The sequence below is a fragment of the Lissotriton helveticus genome, chromosome 3_1 (assembly GCF_964261635.1).
Source record: "Lissotriton helveticus chromosome 3_1, aLisHel1.1, whole genome shotgun sequence".
NCBI classification, from domain to species: domain Eukaryota; kingdom Metazoa; phylum Chordata; class Amphibia; order Caudata; family Salamandridae; genus Lissotriton; species Lissotriton helveticus.
The window spans coordinates 1,536,410,598-1,536,431,069 of record NC_136061.1 but is presented as its reverse complement, the minus strand read 5'-3'; the positions used below and the strand labels follow the sequence as shown (position 1 = coordinate 1,536,431,069).

General features: G+C 48.1%; 1 protein-coding gene across 1 annotated transcript in view; it reads right to left on the bottom strand.

Annotated features, from left to right (window-relative positions):
- DDX6 (DEAD-box helicase 6) overlaps nucleotides 1-20,472 on the bottom strand; it is a 222,894-nt gene that overhangs the window by 10,920 nt on the left and 191,502 nt on the right. The window lies entirely within an intron of this gene.

The following is a 20,472-nucleotide window of genomic DNA, read 5'->3' as shown; positions in this document are numbered from 1 at the left end:
CCCGTAGGCGAGGCCGTGGATTTGGGTGCAAGGTCTTGGGTAAGGTCGTGTGGCGATCCCGCGACCTGAGCCTTAGTGATTGTTCGAACAGGGCATAGCTCTTCGCCTGAGCTATCTTCCACCGCCCCATAGGCCTCATTGTCGTCTCCTACCTCGTCGACGACTTCTTCTGCATCGAGCGCTTCGACGTCCGCGTCGTAGTCGATCTCCTCCGCAGGAGGTGAAATTTGCAGATTAACTTCTTGGTCGTCTGAGTCTTCTCTCTCGAAGATATCCACCGGTGCCGACTGCTGGGCCTCCAGGCGCGCCACGCGCCGAAGTCGAATCGTCTTCTTCGATCGAAAACGGGAACAAGCCATACAGTTGGCTTCCTCGTGGTCTGGTGACAGGCACTTGTTGCACACTGGGTGGACGTCGATGTGGGGATACTTCGATCCACACACGGGACATTTCTTGAACGGGCTCCGTTCCATGATGTGTCGTTGAAAGTCTTGTTGCGTCGACTGGGCCCCGAGCACCAAAGAGTCACGCGACTCCTCGGGATGTCCGACTCGGGAACTGAGCCGGAACAGAGTTGGGCACAGAGCGCAAAAATACCGACGGTATAGGAAAAGGCCTTAAGAAAAGTTTATATCGATTCCGAACTGGAGATAACGAATATACATCGAATATACATCCGAACCCAATGGCGGAAAAAAACAATCTGGGGATGGAGTCGATGCCCATGCGCACTGTAGTCCAGGGGAGGAGCCACCTATCTCTTGATACTTCGAAGACTCTTCCAGGACAACAATGTGCAATCATCCGGACCCAACACTAGGCGGCGATCTATGCTATAGATATGAATTCAGCAGCCCACATGCCTCGAACACATGTTTTCCAAAGAAAAATAAATGAGCCGTTAATATTCAGGGTTAGATATTTTACGAGAACCCGACAGAGGACATAAAGGGAAAATCTTTTGGACAGGGCCAAAAAACTGCCATAAACATTGTGCAGAAGGATGTGCAAGTTAAAGCAAAATCATGAAGTTCTGTCTTACTGCGTCGGAAACGCTGAGGACATTGTAGGAATTAGTGTGCTTAAACATAAGCATAGATTACCAGAGATGGGAAACCATGCCTTGGAGAATTGACATTCTAAAGATCACACCAAGCAAAATGACAGAGGTTCCATTAATAGTTCGTAATGTTCTTCGGCTTTAAGAGGTTTAGGGAAGTGGATTATTTGGTGTGGACAAGTGTCCACCTCAAAGGACAAGGCCACCACTTGCTGGATGTCACTATATAAATCTGTCCTCAATCCCTGGAAATGTGACAAAGCAGCCAGCAGTGCACACAGCAGAAAGAAAAAAAAAACCAGAACCAATTTAAAAATAGAGAAATTATTTATGAGTAAATGATGGTCAGAACAAAAAATCCAGAAAGAGGAACAGGCAATATACATTTTAATGATTTAAGTGAAAATCGCGACAAAAACAATGCGCAATGAGTCTGAGTCTATGGAAGCCGTAGACTGGACCAATTCAGGATTTGGGGATGACCGATTAGGCCCTGGTCTGACAAGTGAATTGGTTCAGGTGAAAGTCAAAAAATACAATTGAAAAGTTTTAGTTCAAAAGCAGAAAGCAATGGTCACTTTTTGAGAAGAAAAACCCTCCTTGCAAGAGCCGCTGTTATGGAACCAAAGGCCAAATGAGGGTTGGTCCTATTGGAGCCTTTTTGTTGAAAATTTTCCAATTCCCACACAAACCTACTTAAGTCTTTCAAAATTTACTGAAAGCCTAGACTGACTAAGCAGAAATTCAACCAAACGCAGTGGAACTGCTGGTTGAATACACCACCACCCACAAATCACTCTAGAGGAAGAAAAAAAATGTCAAGTCCCCAAACTTTCTTCTGGTGCCGTAATAGCCAAATGAGTACACTTCTAAGGCCCCAGGACTTCAGGAAAGAGCACTTAGACTCAGGGCACCAGGGAGAGGCTCACAGCAAAGTTTAGTCTAGGTCTATTTGCCATTGATCAGCTGAGCATTTCCAGGAAAAGGCCTTTTGCAGCTTATTTATTTTTATATATTTATTTATTCAAAGTTTTATATAGCGCGAACAAGATCCTTACAGATATCAGAGCGCTTCACAAAGACAGGGTAGGGGCAATAGGAATGAACAGAGAAACTGGAAGCAGTATAATAGTCACTGACGTGGTAGGATAATAGTAACATACATAATACATATCAATATACAACAGGTAAACCAGTAATATAAGACGGCACCAGTTATTGATCCCACTACAGAGGTGTTCAGGTACACCTTGGGTGTGTGGATGGCTTATACCAATGTCTTAGTGTAGAGAGAACACTGAGTGGGGGCATCGGGAGAGTGAATCAGAAAACCAAAGTGTATCGTATATTGGTCGGTATTAAGAGTAGCGTAATAGCGACCCCCATCAAGTAGAAGTATAGTGTCAGAGGACAAGGTGAACAGCGATACAGAGCAATGCAGAGTCTCTGATCCAGCACCTATAAGGTTCAGGAGATCTTGGCCAGAAGGATGGTTTTCACCTCTTTCTTGTGTCCCTGAAGCCACAGAGGTCAGCCAACTGACTGCTGGAGTCCACTTTTGTGTCCTGGGTACAAGAGGGAACAGATCCAGTCCTGCATGGCTCCTCTTCAGTCAGAAATCAGGTTAAGTTCTCTTCTGATCTTCTGCATGACCATAAAGGGTTCTGTAGAGGTGCGTTTTACCACATTTATGTTTGGCACCAGCTAGTGGATGGTGAAGACTTACAGGTACTTTAACCAATGAGGTAGAAGTTTCCGGAACAAGCTGAAGCATTTTTTCAGCAGTTCATTTGCCTTACTGTAAACACTCAGTGTCCCCTCGCTCAAAATGAAAGCTGGGAAATCCCTTCTTACGTTGCAAAGCCTGTGCCACCCAGAGATTTAACCAGGGTGAAAAGTACTCTCCTCCTAGGTGGGGACTAAACTGGTTCGGGGGTAGATTTCCTTCCACAGACTCTGGTATCAGCCAGACTACAGGGACAGAGAATGGGGCTTTCAAAGTGTCACCTAATATTTGCTTGCGACAGGGCAGCCCCCTCAACCTCGGAAGTTAATTTCTTGGAACGTCCACACTGAAGACAGTAGAAAGGACATAAGCATTTTAATGAAACAGCAGAATTGCACTAGGATCTTATGATTTACAGCACTGAGGATGCAGGCACCGAGGAATCTTCTGCAAGATACAGAATAGGCTGGAAATAATTACCAAAAGTAATTAACTTCACTGTTAAATATGAACATGACATACTTCGATTATCTCACAATCTGGTTCTAAAGTCTAATAAAATAAGCAAAGCAATAGGTTATGTACAAAACATCAAGTTGTTAAAGATTATTTGCCCAAAATAAACATGAAATTGTTAGAGCAGTCAAAGCCTTGAAACTAAAAAAACAAACATTTGAATTAAGCAGGTTCAGCTGGACAGCAGGGAATTCCTCATACACCTTTCTGGATCCTGATACACAAAGCTAGAAAAGTACCTCAGGGAGCTTCATAACAGCTAAGAATGATCAGGCTGAGCCCAAAACAGCATATTTCCATTTCACAGACTTCACCCAACAGCTGTAAAGAACAATGCACCCAGAGGTAACTGGCCCTGGTTAAAGCCAATCACTCACTCAAAGGGTATGGTGAAATGACTATCCACATACGCCATATTATGAACACATAAAAATCAGTACACCATTAGCCACATGGAAGAAACCCACTTTCCCCTACTTGTAGAATTCAAGCTCAAACATCAAAAAAGTCTTAAAGAACTAATGGAAAAACATGAAGGCTATCATACGAGTTTAATAAGAAACAAATAGTTTACCTGTCGGTGTAGTTTTGCAGCTTTAAGATCTTTCTGGATTCACTATGCTGTGCATTATTCCGCGGTTTAGTAGTTGGGTCCAGAATCGTAGTCTTTTTTTGTAGCCCAGGTGGGCGTTTACGTCCCACCTTTTGATGTACTTCCTGGGACGTCTGCACGCTTCCTGCGGAAGCTCCCACCTTTGGGCGCAATCCTTGGATTCTTTTTTCTTGTTTTAGAGTTCTGTTGGTGAATCCTTTGGCAAGGTTTTCTATTTCTTCCTTCAGTAAGTGATTTTTCCGCTTTGTCCTTTTGAGGTGTCTCTTTCCATATTGACCTTGTATTACCACCTTGTTCTCATGCCTCATTTTTCTGGCGGGGGTGGGTTCGCTAGTGAATCCAGAAAAATCTTCAAGCTGCAAAACTACACCAGGTAAGAAACTATTTGTTTTGCAGCGTGAATCTTTCTGGATTCACTATGCTGTGCATAGACTTTGTAGCGGTTTGTTATGTTTGTGGCGAATGGGTGGAAGATTAGCGTTGGTTGTTGAATATATGTTGAAGCACCTTCTGTCCTACTTGTGCTTCCTTGTTCATTTGTATATCCACACAGTAGTGCTTAGTGAACGTGTGCACTGAAGCCCATGTTGCCGCCAGGCATATGTCTTGAATGGGTGTGTTAGCCAGGAAGGCTACTGTTGCCCCTTCCTTCCTGGTAGAGTGGGCTTGTGCCCCTTCTGCTAGTTCTAGGCCTGCCGGTTTGTGGCACAACTGTATAGTTTGTGCGATCCATCGTGTGATGGTTGCCTTTGTTACTGGTCTACCCAAGAAACGGCTTGCGAAGGACACAAAAAACTGCTTTGTTTTCCTGAGCTATTTAGTTATTTCTATGTAGTGCATTACTGCTCTTCTAGCGTCCAGGGTATGCAGTGCCCTCTGCGCTTGTGGACGGTTTCTGAAAGAAGCTTGGCATTTGTACTGTTTGGATCATGTGGAACCTTGACACCACCTTTGGCATAAAGTGTGGGTCAGTTCTCATTACCACCCTGTCATTTTGTATTTGAATGTAGGGTTCTTGCAGTGTTAGCACCTGTAGTTCGCTTACCCTGTGCAGCAAGGTGATTGCCACCAGAAAGGCTGTCTTCATTTTCAGCATTTGTAGGGAGGCCTTATGGATGGGTTAAAAGGGCGCTTTCATGAGCTCTGTTAGGACTAAATTAAGGTTCCATGCCGGTGGCGGCATCCTCTTAGGTGGTGCGATCCTTTTTGCCCCTTCCAGGAATCTCTTTACTATCTGTGATGTAAAGAAGCTCTTTCCCGTCTCTCCTCTTGTGTAGGCTACTATCGCTGATAGGTGTACTCTTCGCGAGAATGAACTTAGTTTTGCTTTCAGCAGGTGTGTGAGATATCTTAGCACCGTTGATTCCCTTGTCATCTTCTAGTGACGCTTCTTCTTGCTGTACCATTGTGTGAACTTCTTCCATTTTGCCACATAGCACCTTCGTGTGCTAGGTCTCCTTGCCTCCCGTAGCACCTGCAGGGTGCTCTCAGGTAACCTTAGGTGTGCATGTCTTCATGAACAATACCGCTAGGCTGAGGCTCTCCGGCTCTGGGTGTAGTACTTCTCCGTTTTGCATGGAGAGTAAGTCTTTCCTTTTCCCGAACCTGTGGGGTGGTCCTTGTGCGATTTCCATTATCTATGAGCACCAGGTCTGCCTGGCCCACTGGAGGTGCCACCAGGATCAGTTTCATGTTGCTGGATCTGCACTTGAGTACTCTATCAGCGGTATCAGGGGGAAAAGCGTAGGCAAATGTATTCGACCAGCTTATCCATAAGGCCTTTCCCTGTGATCGCTCCTCTGGTTGCCTGGATGCGAAGTGTACGCATTTTGCATTCTGGTGTGTTGCAAATTGGTCTATTGTCGGTGTTCCCCACCTCCTGAATAGCCTTTGCGTTTCTTGTGCATTGAGCTCCACTCGTGGGATGCTGAAGTCTGTCTGCTGAGCCAGTCTGCTTCCACATTGTCCTTCCCTGGTAGGTGTATGGCTAGCAGGTCTATTTTAAGTGGGATGGTCCATCTACATATTTCCTGCGCTAGGTTGGACAGTGCGACTGATTGTGTTCCTCCCCGTTTGTTGATGTAGAACATAGTTGTTGTGTTGTCTGTATCAACACTCGATGTGTCTGACCGCATCTGCTGGAGTCAGACGCATCACTTTGACTTTGTTCATGTGTGCTCCACATCCCTTTTGGGATGAGTCTGTGGCGATGGTCACCGTTGGGGTTGGTGGTGTGAAGGGCTTCCCCCTAGTTATGTTCTCCCTGTTCCACCACGTAATCTCCTCCTGCACTGCGTGCGTTACAACCACTAGATCTTCCCAACTTCCTGTGACCATTGCTGTTGCAGCCATTCCTGGAATGGTCTCATGTGGAGCCGTATATTGGGGACCAGGTGTATGCAGGACGCCATCATCCCCATGATCTTGCTAGCCGTCCTCACTGTCAGAGCTTGCCTCTTCAGGTAGAGGTGTCTCCTTCAGCAGGGTCAGTGTTTTGTCGCTGGGGAGCACCTTGCTCTGAATGGTGTTGATCTGTGCCCCCAGGAAGATCTTCACTTGCTCTGGTTCCATTGAGGATTTTCCCCAGTGTATGGAGAATCCCAGGTCTGACCTGCTGTGCGTGTTCCTTGCATGTCCTGTGTGAACTTGCTTTTATTAGCCAGTCGTCGAGGTAAGGGAATACATGAACCCCTTCTCTGCGCAGGTACGCTGCCACGGCTGCGAGACATTTGGTGAACACCCTTGGTGCGGACTTTAGTCCAAAGGCTAGGGCTGTGAACTGGTAGTGTTCTTTGTCGATTGTAAATCTTAGCAGATGTTTGTGCTGCCTGTTCGTGGGAATGTGCAGGTAGGCATCCTTGAGGTCTATGGTGGACATGATCTGAGGAATGACCTCAGGAATGACCTTTTGGAGGGACGTCATTTTGAACTTGTGTCTTTATGTATTTGTATAGGAACCTTAGATCCATAATGGGTCTTAGCGTTTAGTCCACTTTTGGCACTAGGAAAGAGTACACTCCCTTATTCCTTTCTCTGAATGGAACTGGTTCGATGGCCTCCTTTCGGAGGAGTTCTAGTGATTCCTCTAGGAGTAGCGCTAGTTCTTTTCCTGAATGCGCCTTCCTTTTCGGTTTTCTGTTTGGTGGTTTCTATTCCAGTTCTATGCAGTATCCGAACTGTATGATGTGGAGTATCCATTTGTCTGTAGTGCTCTTCTTCCACTCCTGGAAGAAGTCTTAGCCTGCCTCCTACTGGTGTTACATGTTAGTCTAGGTTTGGTCCGTGTAACTCCCTCTTGTGCTCCACCCTCGTAGGAGTCGTGTGAGTGGGCATGCTTGGCGTGACTGAGTCACTTTGAGGTGGGTTGTTAGCAGACTCTTGTCTGCCCTCGTCCATTTGCCCTCCCGCGAAAGGACTGGCTCGAGGCTGGTACTGCCAGGTTTGCTTTTGTTGCCCCTGCAGGGATTGGTTGTCGCCATGGTGCACCTGCTGGAATGTCTGGTGTGACGTTCCCAGCTGGTTTCTTCCCCTTCTGTTTGGTCTCCGTGTCGGGGTACCCCTTCTCATCCCTCTGAATTGTAAGGCCCCCATGGACCTTGCAGTTTAATTTTCTTTCTTGAGCTGGGTGAGTTTCTCATCCACCGGTGCCCCAAACAGTCTCCATTGAAGGGAGTGCTTAGAATGTGATTCTGCACTTCCGGCTTGAAGCCTGAGATCCTAAGCCAGGCCTGCCTTCTTTCTGTGATTCCTATAATCATAAGTCTGCTGGATGTGTTAGCCCCATCCAAGGAAGTGTTCAGGCAAGCATTTGCTATATTTTTCTCCTCTTCCACCAGGTTTGATGCCCTTTGCTGGTATTCCTCTGGGAGGTGCTTGAGCAGTTGCCCCATCTCGTCCCCATGTTGGTACTGGTGTCTGTTCAGTAGGGCGTTGGAGTTCGCCATGCACCAGTGTACTGCTGCATTTCTCTATCTTTCTCCCAGTTAGGTCCATTCTCCTACTTTTTGTCTGGTGGTGGGCCTGACGTTGTTGGGACGTTTGCCCTCTTCCTGGCGGTTTCCCCAATAATGGAGTCCGCCATGACGGATCCCTGGATGTAGGGAGGATCCTGAGGAGTGTTTGTATTTATCTGTCCTAGGTGTGCCAGACCTGCAGGTTGCCGGATCTTTGAACGCCTCCCTTCCTTGGTCCATGGCACTCTGAAGCATGGGGAGGAACTGACTGAGTGGGGAGCAGGGTCTCTAAAAGGAAACATGCCTTAGGTTTTCCTCCTCCAATTGGACTCCATAGGCCGCTGCCGCGTTCTTGATGACCATGTTATAGGCCCCAATGTCATCTGGTGGCGAAGGCCTCGAAGGATAAGTCTCCACGAGCTCTTCCGGATTTTCGGAGTCGATGTCCTGCCATTCCAGGTCTTGTGTCATCGAGGATGCCGAGCCGAAAGTAGTTCGCTGGTCATAGTCTCCTTCTTCCTCATAGTATGGGCCTTCTTCCTCGAGGTGTTCCGGGGGCTCGGGAGTTTGGCAGCCCTTCGGTGTCGAACTCCTCCTCTTCTATTTTGACGATTGTAGCCGGTGGCTTCAACGGAATCGTGAACTTTTTAATTTGCTCGTCGAACTCTTTCTTCCTTTGCAGGATGTTCTCCATTTCGGCCTCGAGCCTTCTTTTTCCGCTCCATCGTGCAGGCATGCTCAGCGTAGAGTGTTTCGGCCGATCTCTTCGACTTGGTAGTAGACGAAGCGACCTTCAGGTCCTTCTCCTTCGAAGTAGAGCGGTCCTTTTCGGGGACGAGCTTAGACTACCTTGGCTTTGCGAGACTTCGCCGCCTGGGGGTCCTTTTCGAAGGATCCGCTGGGCTGTCTGTCCTTGGGTGCAGCTGCAGCCGTCGAGGTTTGGCGCCAGTGCTCCCTTCGAGGAGAGACTGTTTTTCGAGAATCCAGATCGGGCTTTCGAGAGTGTCGAGGGTTTTGGGGTAGACGTCTCTCCTACCTCTTTAGATGTCTTCGTAACGGTCTCTACGACCGTGTAGTCATCTGGTCCCTCGGCAATGTTGTCCTCTTCGTCGCTGGAGAGGCCCTGGTCCCGAAGCGACGGAGGTTGGCCATTGCCTTGCATGGTGTCATTGGCTCTCCTCTGTCTCTCTAACCCAGAGTGTCTTCGGGGTGAAGGCGGAGCAGGCGTTGCAAATCTTTGCTCTCGTGATCGACCGGTAAGCAGAGGTTGCAGACCGGGTGCTGGTCCTTCTGCGCGTATTTGTGGTGGCAGTTATGGAAGAATTTAAAGGGTTTTATCCATTCCTGCGCTCAGGGGGCCCCCTGTGTGCACATTCTCCGTTGGACGTCGAAGATCTCCAAGTTCTCCTCCTTCATCGTCCCGGCTTGGTGATCATGTTCTTTGGTATCTTCTCCAATCTTTTCTGTGAAAATTGCCTTTTTTTTCTTCTTTCCTCCCAAAACTCTGGAGCCTCTGACGATCCAGACCCAACGGCAGAAAAAAGAATCTGAAGATGGCGCCCAAAGGTGGGAGCTTCCACAGGAAGCGTGTAGACCTCACAGGAAGTACACCAAAAGGTGGGACGTCGAGGCCCACCTGGGCTACAAAAATAAAAATAAAGGACTACGATTTGAGACCCAACCACTAGACCGCGGAATAATGCACAGCATAGTGATTCCAGAAAGATTCATGCTGCAAAAATAAGTTACTTACCTGTAACTTTAGTTATCCAGTATTGCGATCTTTTTTATATATTCACATGCTCGAATGATTCCCCGAAGTGGGAGTCCCACAGTACAAAAATGAAGTAGTATGAGAAATTTATCATAGGCTATAATGACCCTAGGCCATCAGTTTAATAGCATATGTCCTTTAATGAAGTACCAAAATTCAACCATAACTTTTCACTAGCTAGCATCCTCTAGAACACTCCCAAGAGAGGCAGAGTACCTCAGATTCCAGCACAAGTCTGTGTAATATCCATGACATAAGGGATGTCTCTCCGGGGAGGAAGCTGAGTCGCATGTGAATGGCAGATACCAATACTGGATAACTGCAGTTACAGGTAAATAACTTATTTTCTTATCTAGTATTGGTGTATCTTGCATATATTCTCATGCTTGAATCAGAATAGCAAGCAGTATCATGATAAATGTAAATACCTTTAGGGGATGGTGGGTAAAATATACATTTACAGATCATGCATTTCAACAGTAAAAACAGAAATACAAATACACATCTACATATATAAACAGGTTAGAATCGTCATTATCGACAGATGAGCATTTCTATGTAAAACTTTAAATAGGCAAAAGTGAGAGAATGGTTAAGCAGTCGCATACCAACGTTTGGAAACCTTTAACTTCTCAACATAAAGCAAAACATCTACTTAAAGAAGCTCACCTTACTGGAATAAATGGTGTGAGAAAATGGGGTTGGTAGCAGTACCCCACCCCCAAACATTTTTTGCCTTGCTTCTGATGCAACTAACTGTGGAGTACTGGGTCCCTGCTACCCAGGTTTCCAGTACCAATGTTCTTTCCTTAAAACAAATCCACAATTGTCCCTTCAGGTCCCTAAGTCCCTAGTAAAAGGTACATGGGTACCTAGGGCATTGGGCCTGAAGAGGGTCCCCCTAGGGACCCCTCACCTAGGCAAGGCAGACTGCCACTGCTCAAATTCTAGGCAAGTCCCCCTTCTAGCAGGCCTTAACAGCACTAAGGCAGGGTGTACTATATCACAGGTGTGGGCACATCGGCATTAGCAGATATGCCCCTACAGTATTAGGGTCTATTCCCAAATATTTTAAGTGCCAGGGAAGCTATAGAAAGTACATTGCTCCGCCCATCATCTTATTTTATGTGCAATAAAGGTCTTAACACTCCAGTGTTAGGCCTGAGGCTGCTTGCCCACACTCCCACCAATAGAGTACTTTGGGTTTTACATTGAGCCCTGTACACTTTTGGGGAACCCCTGAACTCTGCACGGTATAACCACCTAGTGGCAAACCATATACAGAGCCAGCTTCCTATAGATTGCATAATATCACCTATCCCACGGCTGTCTCACGACGCTGCGTCTATTCCAGGCAGTAGTGCTGCGTGAAGGTGTGGGTGCTCTTCCACGTGCATATTTTCTCCAGTGGAATGCCTGCAAACAGCAGCCAGAGTGGACTGCTAATTGAATAGGCATTACCTTCTCAAAGGTTTGAATTATTTCTGAGATCCATCTTGCAATAGTTGGCTTTGTCACAGCTGTGCCTTGTTCACAGGCTACGCCTTGTTCACAGGCTACAAGTAACTGGTATGTCTTGCAAACGTTTAGTTCTTTCAAAGTAAAATTTGAGGCATTGCTTCATGTCCAAAGTGTGAAAAGCCTGTTCAGCCGGTGTGGCTGGTTAGGGGAAAAAGTTTGAAGAATGACCAGCTCATTGAGGTGAAATGGAGAACGAATAGTTTCTTACCTGTCGGTGTAGTTTTGCAGCTTGAAGACCTTTCTGGATTCACTATGCTGTGCATATTCTGCAATCTGGTGGTTGGGTCCGGAATCGTAGTTTTTTTTTGTCGTAGCCCAGGTGGGCGTCGACGTCCCACCATTTGGCGTACCTTCGGTGACGTCGGCGTGCTTCCGGCGGAAGCTACCACCCTTGGGCGCCATCTTCGGATTCTCTTTCGTCTTTTTTCTTTTCTGTCTTTGTAGTGAATCCATGGCTATGTTTGTTAATCGTTTTTTCAATGTAATTCGTTTCACGTATCTTGTAAGCTTCAACTTGCTTTCTTTTCTATGCGTTTCCACCTTCTTCTCCAGCTTCATCTTTCTGGCGGAGGCGGGTGGGTTCGCTAGTGAATCCAGAAAGATCTTCAAGCTGCAAAACTACACCGCAGGTAAGTAACTATTCGTTTTGCAGCGTGAATCTTTCTGGATTCACTATGCTGTGCATAGATTTTGTAGCGGTTTTCGTTACTTTTGTGGCGGTTGGGTGGAAGATGAGCGTTGGTTGTTGAATATATGTTGAAGCACCTTTTGTCCTACTTGTGCTTCTTTGTTCATTTGTGCACCCACGCAATAGTGCTTGGTGAAAGTGTGCACTGAAGCCCATGTTGCCGCCAGGCATATGTCCTGAATTGGTGTGTTGGCCAGAAAGGCAATTGTTGCTCCTTTCTTCCTGGTGGAGTGGGCCTGTGCCCCTCCTGTTAGCTCCTGGCCAGCTTGTTTGTGGCAGAATTGTATTGTCTGTGCGATCCATCGAGCTATGGTGGTTTTAGTCACTGGTTTGCCCATGTAACTGTTTGCGAAGGATACGAAGAACTGTTTTGTTTTCCTGTGTTCCTTCGTCCTTTCAATGTAGTGCATCACAGCCCTTCTTGCGTCTAGGGTGTGGAGCGACCTCTCAGCGCTTGTAGTGGGGTTTTGGAAGAAGCTAGGGATCTGAATACTCTGATTCATGTGGAACCTTGACACCACCTTTGGCATGAAGTGTGGGTCTGTTCTCATCACGACCCTGTCACTGTATCTGGATGTAGGGTTCCTGCAGCGTGAATGCCTGCAGTTCGCTCACCCTTCGTAGTGAGGTGATTGCTACCAGAAAGGCCGTCTTCATCGTCAGCATTTGCAGTGATGCTTTGTGGATGGGTTCGAAAGGTGCTTTCATGAGCTCCGTCAGTACCTCATTTAGGTTCCAGGCCGGTGGCGGCATTCTCTTTGGTTGCGCTATTCTTTTAGCCCCTTCTAGGAATCTTTTTACGACTTGGGACGTAAAGAAGCTTCTCCCTGTTTCTCCTCTTGTGTATGCCACAATCGCTGCCAGGTGCACCCTCAGCAAGGATGAGCTTAGCTTAGCCTTAATTAGGTGCGTGAGGTACCTTAGCACCGTGGATTCCTTGGTCAGTTTCCTATGGAGTTTTTTTCTTGCAACACCATTGAGTGAATCTTTTCCATTTCTCCCCATAGCACTTGCGTGTGCTGGGCCTTCTTGCCTCTCGCAGCACCCGCAGGGTGGTCTCTGGTAATTTTAGGTGTGCGAACTCTAAGTCGTCAGGAGCCAGGCTGAGAGGTTGAGGCTCTCCGGCTCTGGGTGTAGAACTTCTCCGTTTTCCATGGAGAGTAGGTCTCTTCTTTTTGAGAACTTGTGGGGTGGCCCCTGCGCCATCTCCATTATCTGAGAATACCAGGTCTGTCTGGCCCATTGTGGTGCCACAAGGATGAGCGTCATGTTGCTCTTCATGCATTTGTTGAGAACCCTGGGGATCAGTGGTATCGGGGGAAAAGCGTAGGCAAATGTTTTTGACCAGCTTATCCATAGGGCATTCCCCTGTGACAGTGCCTCTGGTTGCCTGGATGCAAAGTATTGTCATTTTGCATTCCAGCGTGTTGCAAACAGGTCTATTGTTGGCGTGCCCCATTTCCTGAATAGTCTCTCTGTTCCCTGACTGTTGAGTTCCCACTCGCGGGACGCTGAAGTCTGCCTACTGAGCCAATCCGCTTCTACATTGTCCTTCCCTGGCAGGTGTAAGGCTAGCAGGTCTATTTTTAGTGGTATAGCCCATTTCCAGATTTCCTGTGCCAAGCTTGACAGAGGGAACGATTGAGTTCCCCCCCTGTTTGTTAATGTAAAACATCGCTGTGGTGTTGTCTGTTTGTATTAGCACCTTCTGGTTGTACAGGTGTTTCTGAAAAGCCTTGAGGGCTAGCAACACAGTTTTCAGTTCCAGGTAATGTGTCTGACTGCATCTGTAGGGCTCCACAGACCCCTCACTCTGAGCCTGTTCATGTGTGCGCCCCATCCCTTCTGGGATGAGTCTGTGGTGATGGTCACTGTTGGGTCCGGTGGTGTTAGAGGTTTCCCTTCTGTTATTCTCTCCTTGGTCCACCACCTTATGTCTTCCTGCACCCTGTGCTTTACAACCACTAGATCCTCCTAACTTCCTGTAGCTTGTGACCATTGCTGTTGCAGCCACTCTTGGAGTGGTCTCATTTGTAGGCGTACATTGGGGACCAGGTGTATGCATGACTCCATCATCCCCAAGATCTTGCTCACAGTCCTCACTGTCAGAGCTCGCCCCTTCTGGTAGTGACGTTTCTCCCTCAGTAGGCTGAGGGTTCTCTTTTCGCTGGGTAACACCCTGCATTGGACGGTGTCGATCTGGGCTCCCAGGAAGATCTTCACTTGCTCTGGTTCCATCGAGCATTTGCCCCAGTGTATGGAGAACCCCAGGCTTGCTAGCGTTCTTGTCACTTGTTCTGCATGGTCTTTGCATGTCCTGTAAGCTTGCCTTTGCGAGCCAGTCGTCGAGGTAGGGGTACACGTGTATCCCCCTCAGATGTGCGGCCACTGCCGCGAGGCATTTGGTGAACACCTTTGGTGCGGATTTTAGTCCGAAAGCCAGGGTCGTGATTTGGTAGTGATCCTTGTTCACTGTGAATCTTAGCATGTGCTTGTGCTGCCTGTTCATGGGGATGTGCAGGTACGCATCTTTGAGGTCTATGGTGGACAAGAAGTCCCCGGCCTTTATCTGTGGGATGACCTCTTGTAGGGACGTCATTTTGAATTTTTGAGTTGACGTATTTGTTTAGGAACCGTAGGTCCGGGATGGGTCTTAGACTTTCGTCCACTTTTGGCACCAGGAAGTAGTTGGAGTACACTCCCTTGTTCCGTTCTTTGAAAGGAACCCGTTCGATGGCCGCCTTGAGGAGGAGTTCTTGAGCTTCCTCTTGCAGTAATTTCAGCTCTCTTCCAGAGTGCTCTCTTTTCTTTGGTTTTCTGTTTGGTGGTCTCTTTCCCAACTCTATGCAGTATCCGCACTGCATAATGTTGAGTATCCACTTTATTTTTTGCCACTCCCGGAGAAAAAATCTCAATCTTCCTCCTACCGGCGTCACATGTTCCTTTGTGTCTTGTCCGTGTAGCCCTCTCCTCTTTCTTTTCCCGTGCTCCTCCCCCGGAGGGTTCGAGTGGGAGAGCACCTTCTTCTGTGTGAAGTCACTTAGAGGGGGGTTGTTCACCGCCTCTCCTTCTCTGGCCCCGCCCATTTCCTCTTGACCGAAAGGACTGGCCCCTGCTCTTGGCCGAAGACGGCTGTAATGCCAGAAACCGGTCCCCGGAAGCTGGTTTCCTTTCCAGTGAAGAATTGGCTTGGTAGTTTGGTCTGCCCTGTTCCCACGATGCACTGGGCCAGGGACAGACTAATTTGCATATAGCCAGGTTCTGAACTGGGATGGTGCAGTGAGCTAAAAAACGGTGATGGATCAAGCCCTGATCTGTTGACTGGGTAGGAGTGTTCTGATTAACTCAGATGCTCTGTCCATCACCACCCCCTTTTTGTAATTATTTTGGCCACCATGAGTGTGGAAGGGTATGCTCAGACATGAGTCCCTTGCTCATTGCACCATCAGGATTCAAGCAAGCCGGGCCGAAGACGGCTGTAATGCCAGAAACCGGTCCCCGGAAGCTTGTTTCCTTTCCAGTGAAGAATTGGCTTGGTAGTTTGGTCTGCCCTGTTCCCACGATGGACTGGGCCAGGGACAGACTAATTTGCATATAGCCAGGTTCTGAACTGGGATGGTGCAGTGAGCTAAAAAACGGTGATGGATCAAGCCCTGATCTGTTGACTGGGTAGGAGTGTTCTGATTAACTCAGATGCTCTGTCCATCACCACCCCCTTTTTGTAATTATCCTGCTCTGGTAGTTTCAGCTTTACCTCTACTGGCCCTGGTGTCCTTGGTTGTCACTGTTGCCCCTGGTGGAAACTCTGGTGTGAATCTGCTCGCTGACTTCCACCTCTGCCGTTCGGCCTCCGTGTAGGAGTGCCCCTCATCCCCCTGAATTGCAGGGCCCCCATGGACCTTGCCGTCTTGTTGTCCTTCAGTTGGGTGAGCTTTTCATCAACTGGGGCTCCGAACAGTGTTTCACCGTTGAAAGGTGTGTTCAGGATGTTGTTCTGCACCTCAGCCTTGAAGCCTGAGATCCTGAGCCAGGCTTGCCTTCTCTCTGTGATGCCTATAGCCATCAGTCTGCTGGATGTTTCTGCCCCATCCAAGGCTGTCTTTAGGCACGAGTTGGCGATGCTTTTCCCCTCTTCCACAAGGTGTGATGCCCTTTCACGGTATTGTTCCGGGAGGTGCTTGAGCAATTGGCCCATCTCATCCCAATGCTGGTATTGATGTCTATTCAGGAGGGCGTTGGGAGTTCACCATCCGCCAGTGCGTTGCGGCGTTCCTCTCAATTGTCCTGCCAGTTAGATCCATCCTCCTGCTTTCCTTGTCAGGTGGAGGTCCAGATGTTGTTGGGACGTTTGCCCTTTTCCTCGCCGTTGCAGCGATTATTGAATCTGCTGTGACGGATCCCTTGATGTAAGCTGGGTCTTGGGAGGAGAATTTGTATTTCCTCTCCGTCCTCTGCGTTACTGATCTGCATGTAGCCGGGTCCTTGAAGGCTTCCTTCCCCTGGTCTGTGATACTCTGGAGCATGGGCAAGAACTGGCATCTTGTCTGTATGGGGAGCAATGTCTCGAGCACAAAGTCTGCTTTTGGCTTCTCTTCCAGCTTTACTCCATAAGCTGCTGCCGCCTTCCTGACCACCTCATTGTATGCCCCAATGTCATCCGGTGGCGAAGGCCTCGAGGGGTATGTTTCCACAGCCGCCTCCGGGTTTTCGGCCTCGATGTCCTGCCATTCCTGGTCTTGGGCCGTCGAGGAACCTGAGCCGTAGCTTGACTGCTGTTCCCCGTAATCCCCTTCTGTGTAGTAGAGGTCTTCTTCCTCTTCGTGCTCCGAGGGTTCCGGAGTTTGGCGTCTCTTCGACGTCGAACTCCTCGAGCTCCTGTACCTCAACGACGGCCGGTGCCGGCTTCGAGGGGTTCTTGTAACTTCTCATCTTTTCATCGAAGTCTTTCTTTCTCTGAAGGATGTTCTCCATTTCGGCCTCGAGCCTTCTTTTCTTTCTCTGCATCTCTGCGTCCTGCACGTCGTCGAGCTTCTCGGCTGCTCTTTTCGGCGGCGGCGGCGAAACTTTCTTCGGCTCCTTTTCCTTCGAAGTCGAAGACCCTTTTTCGGGGGCTTGCTTCGATGACCTTTGCTTTTCGCTGGTCTTCGGCCTCCGGGAGTCCTTCTCGGAGGATCCGCTGGGCTCTTTTTCGGAGGATGCAGCTTCGGACGTAGAGTTTTTCGGCGCCGGTGCTCCTTTCGAGGCTCTGGGCTCAGACTTTCGAGAGTCTGCCTCTGGCTTTCGAGACCCTGTGGGGGTTTTCGGGGTCGTAGACTCTCCTACCTTGTCAGGTGTTTTCTTATCGGTCTCTGCGACCGTGAAGTCATCTGGGCCTTCGGCGATGTTGTCCTCGTCGTCGGTGGAGAGGCCCAATTCATAAAGCGTTGGGGCTTGGCCCTTGCCCTGCATCGTGTGGTGAGCTGTCCTCTGTCTCTCTCGAACTCTGAGTGTCTTCGGCTTGAAAACGGAGCAGGCGTTGCAGTCTCTGCTCTCGTGGTCGATTGGCAGGCAGAGGCTGCAGACCGGTTGCTGGTCCTTCTGCGCGAACTTGTGGTGGCAGTTCTTGCAGAATTTAAAGGGTGTCTTGTACATCCCTGCGCTCAGGGGAGCCCCTGTGTGCGCATTCCTCCAAGGACGTCGAAGATTTCGAAGTTCTCTCCTTTCTTCGTCGTCTCTTCTCTGATGGTCTTCTCCCGATCTTCTCAGGTCTTCACCGTTGAAGAGTTGCTGTATTTCCTCCTTTTTTCCTCCAAAACTTCCGGAGCTTCACGCGACGATCCAGACCCAACGGCGGAAAAAAGAATCTGAAGAGGGCGCCCAAGGGTGGTAGCTTCCGCCGGAAGCACGCCGACGTCACCGAAGGTACAACAAATGGTGGGACGTCGACGCCCACCTGGGCTACGACAAAAAAAAAAAAAAAAATGAAAAAAAAAAACTACGATTCCGGACCCAACCACCAGATTGTGGAATATGAACAGCATAGTGAATCCAGAAAGATTCACGCAGCAAAAGGAACATTTGGAATGAATTTCGGGTCTGTTCTAAGAAGCATAAAATCATCTGTGAAGAGCAGAAAAGGTTCTTGCGTCGTAAAAGCCTGCATCTTACTGACCCTTTTAGATGCGAGTGCAAGGAAAAGAGCAACTTTCTATGTGAGAAACTTTAATTCAGCCCTATGAATAGGCTCAAAAAGCTGCTTCATTAGCTGTGAGATTACCACTTTAAGACACTATTCTGCGAGAGGAGCTCGCACCTGAGGGAAGGCCTAGAAGCACCCTTTCATTCATTGTTTTATGAGTTCTCTGGCACAGAGAAAGCTTGTGAAGTGTGTCTGTACTTGAGAGATTGTAGCAAGGTGGAATTTGGCTGATGCATATTCTAGGCCTGACTTGGCCAGGGAGAGAAGGTAAGATCTTGTCAGGAAAAGCATGTAACGGGTACAAGTTATTTTGCCGTCACAAATGACAATCTCCTCCACTTCAACTTGGTGCCTTGAGCTCTAGATCTGGCAAGAATCCCAGCATTACTGTGAGATTTTCAAATTCCGAAATTCGTAGAAATCAGGAGCCATGAGTGCAAGTGGAGTGTTGATGGCATATCTGACCTTTGTTCCATGTCAGGAGAGAGACTGTTGGTAAAAGGCGAATGACTGTCTCTGGCAGGAGAAGCTCTGAAAAGTAGTGCTGTCTGGGTCACTTCGGAGCAATCAACAGGAGACAACCGTGCTAAGACTGAATCAGTGGTATGGGGAGAAATTATGCATAAATTCCAGACCAGCTAATTGATCCTGGGAGAGAAAATCAACCGATGTAGAACTGCCATTTGGTATTGGTTTCCGTTGTGAAGATACAGCGCTGGTTTCACCCACAATGAGAATATCCTGATCCGTTGCTGTAGGTCGAGTTCCCACTTGTGGAAGCTGTCTTTGGTCATGCTTAGCATGTCAGGAAGCGGGTTCTGTCCCGGACAGATAGATGCTCAGGCTTCAAGGATATTTTGTGAGCTGTGAGGCAATCCTAAATCTCTTGGGTTTCCTGAGATAGCATGAGATTGGGTTCCTCCCGGTTTGTTGATATAATACATGCTGGATGTACTGTCATTATGAACCAGCACAGAGAATATTGCAATCTGTAGAGGAAAGCCTGCAAGATCAGAAAAATGGCTGAGCTAAATGGCTGAGTTCCAAGTTGTTGGTGTAGCAAATTGACTGGTAGACCACCTTCTCTGGATCTGAAGGTCTTATAGGTGGCCTCCCCAGCCCTCTATAGAGGCATCCGTAGTGATGATGAAATCTGGCACTAGCAGTAGAAACGTAGGGCCCTTGAGAGGGATGTGGTACGTCAGACTTCTCATCTTGAGGCGAGCCAAGGGGACCAAGTTTATAGCAGAGGAGATCATACTTATGAGCAACTGAACAGTCCCACCAACTGTTTTCCTGCAATGCCTAGTTTGTTTCGGGAGAAGGCTTTGTTCTGTAAGTTGTAGAGGTCGGCTATAAGAAACTACCGTGTGACTGGGAGTGGAGGGTGACTTTCGCCAATTGACAGTGAGGCCCAGTTTGAGAAACAGCGAGAGGCTTTTGTTGCCTTGGCAGCTTTTCCTGGCATTGAGGCTTTTAGCAGCCAGTTGTCTAGGTAAGGGAATACCCAGAAGACCATGCAGCTAGAGTGCTGCTGGTACTGGGGCCATGCACTTAGTGAATATCTGAGATGCCGAATTGAGACTTAAGGGAAGGGCCTTGATTTGGGAATGGCTACCAGCTACCATGAAAAGATATCTGCAGTGTTTGGGATGGATGGATATATGAAAGTAAGCGCTTTCCAGGTCAACAGAGGTCATGAAGGCTCCACTGTTGAGGGGGATTGAGAATGTCGCAGAGTTTTATCACCCAGGATTGCCTGCAGAGCAATTTGTTGAGCTTCCTGAGATACAGAATCTGTCTCCTCTTCCCTCAATTTCTCAATTTCTAGCCGATTAGGGGGAAAAAAAACTGGAGTAAATCTTTTTCCCTTCTGAGCCCCCAGGACCTTCACTATTGCTCTCTTGGAGAGCATTAAGAGCTTCCTTCCGGAAGAGGAGGAGAAGAGGGGCTCTTTGGCCGAGCAGTTGGTGGTCTCTGTAAACATAGGAGAGCAGTCGGAACAGTCTCAACTCATGAGTGAAGAAACCCATCAGCACACCTAATTGGGGAACCTCGTCATCTGGGTTTTGTAGCTACGAATGATGCCCGTAAGGCAACTCCTCAATTAGTTCAATGAGGGTTGTGAAGTGCGGATCATCAAACGCGCAAGAAATAAACCATCACACAGAAGACGGGTATTATGAAGAGCTGATAGGAAAAATGAATATGCTACTTACCAGTATGCATCTGTTCTTGGCATGTAGGGCTGCTAACATTCATATCTTTTGCATAGATCGCCGCCTAGTGTTGGGTCCGGATGATCGCACATTGTTGTCCTGGAAGAGTCTTCGAAGTATCCTGAGATAGGTGGCTCCTCCCCTGGACTACAGTGCGCATGGGCATCGGCTCCATCCCCAGATTGTTTTTAGCCATTGTGGCAGAGATGGAGTGAAAAGTGTAA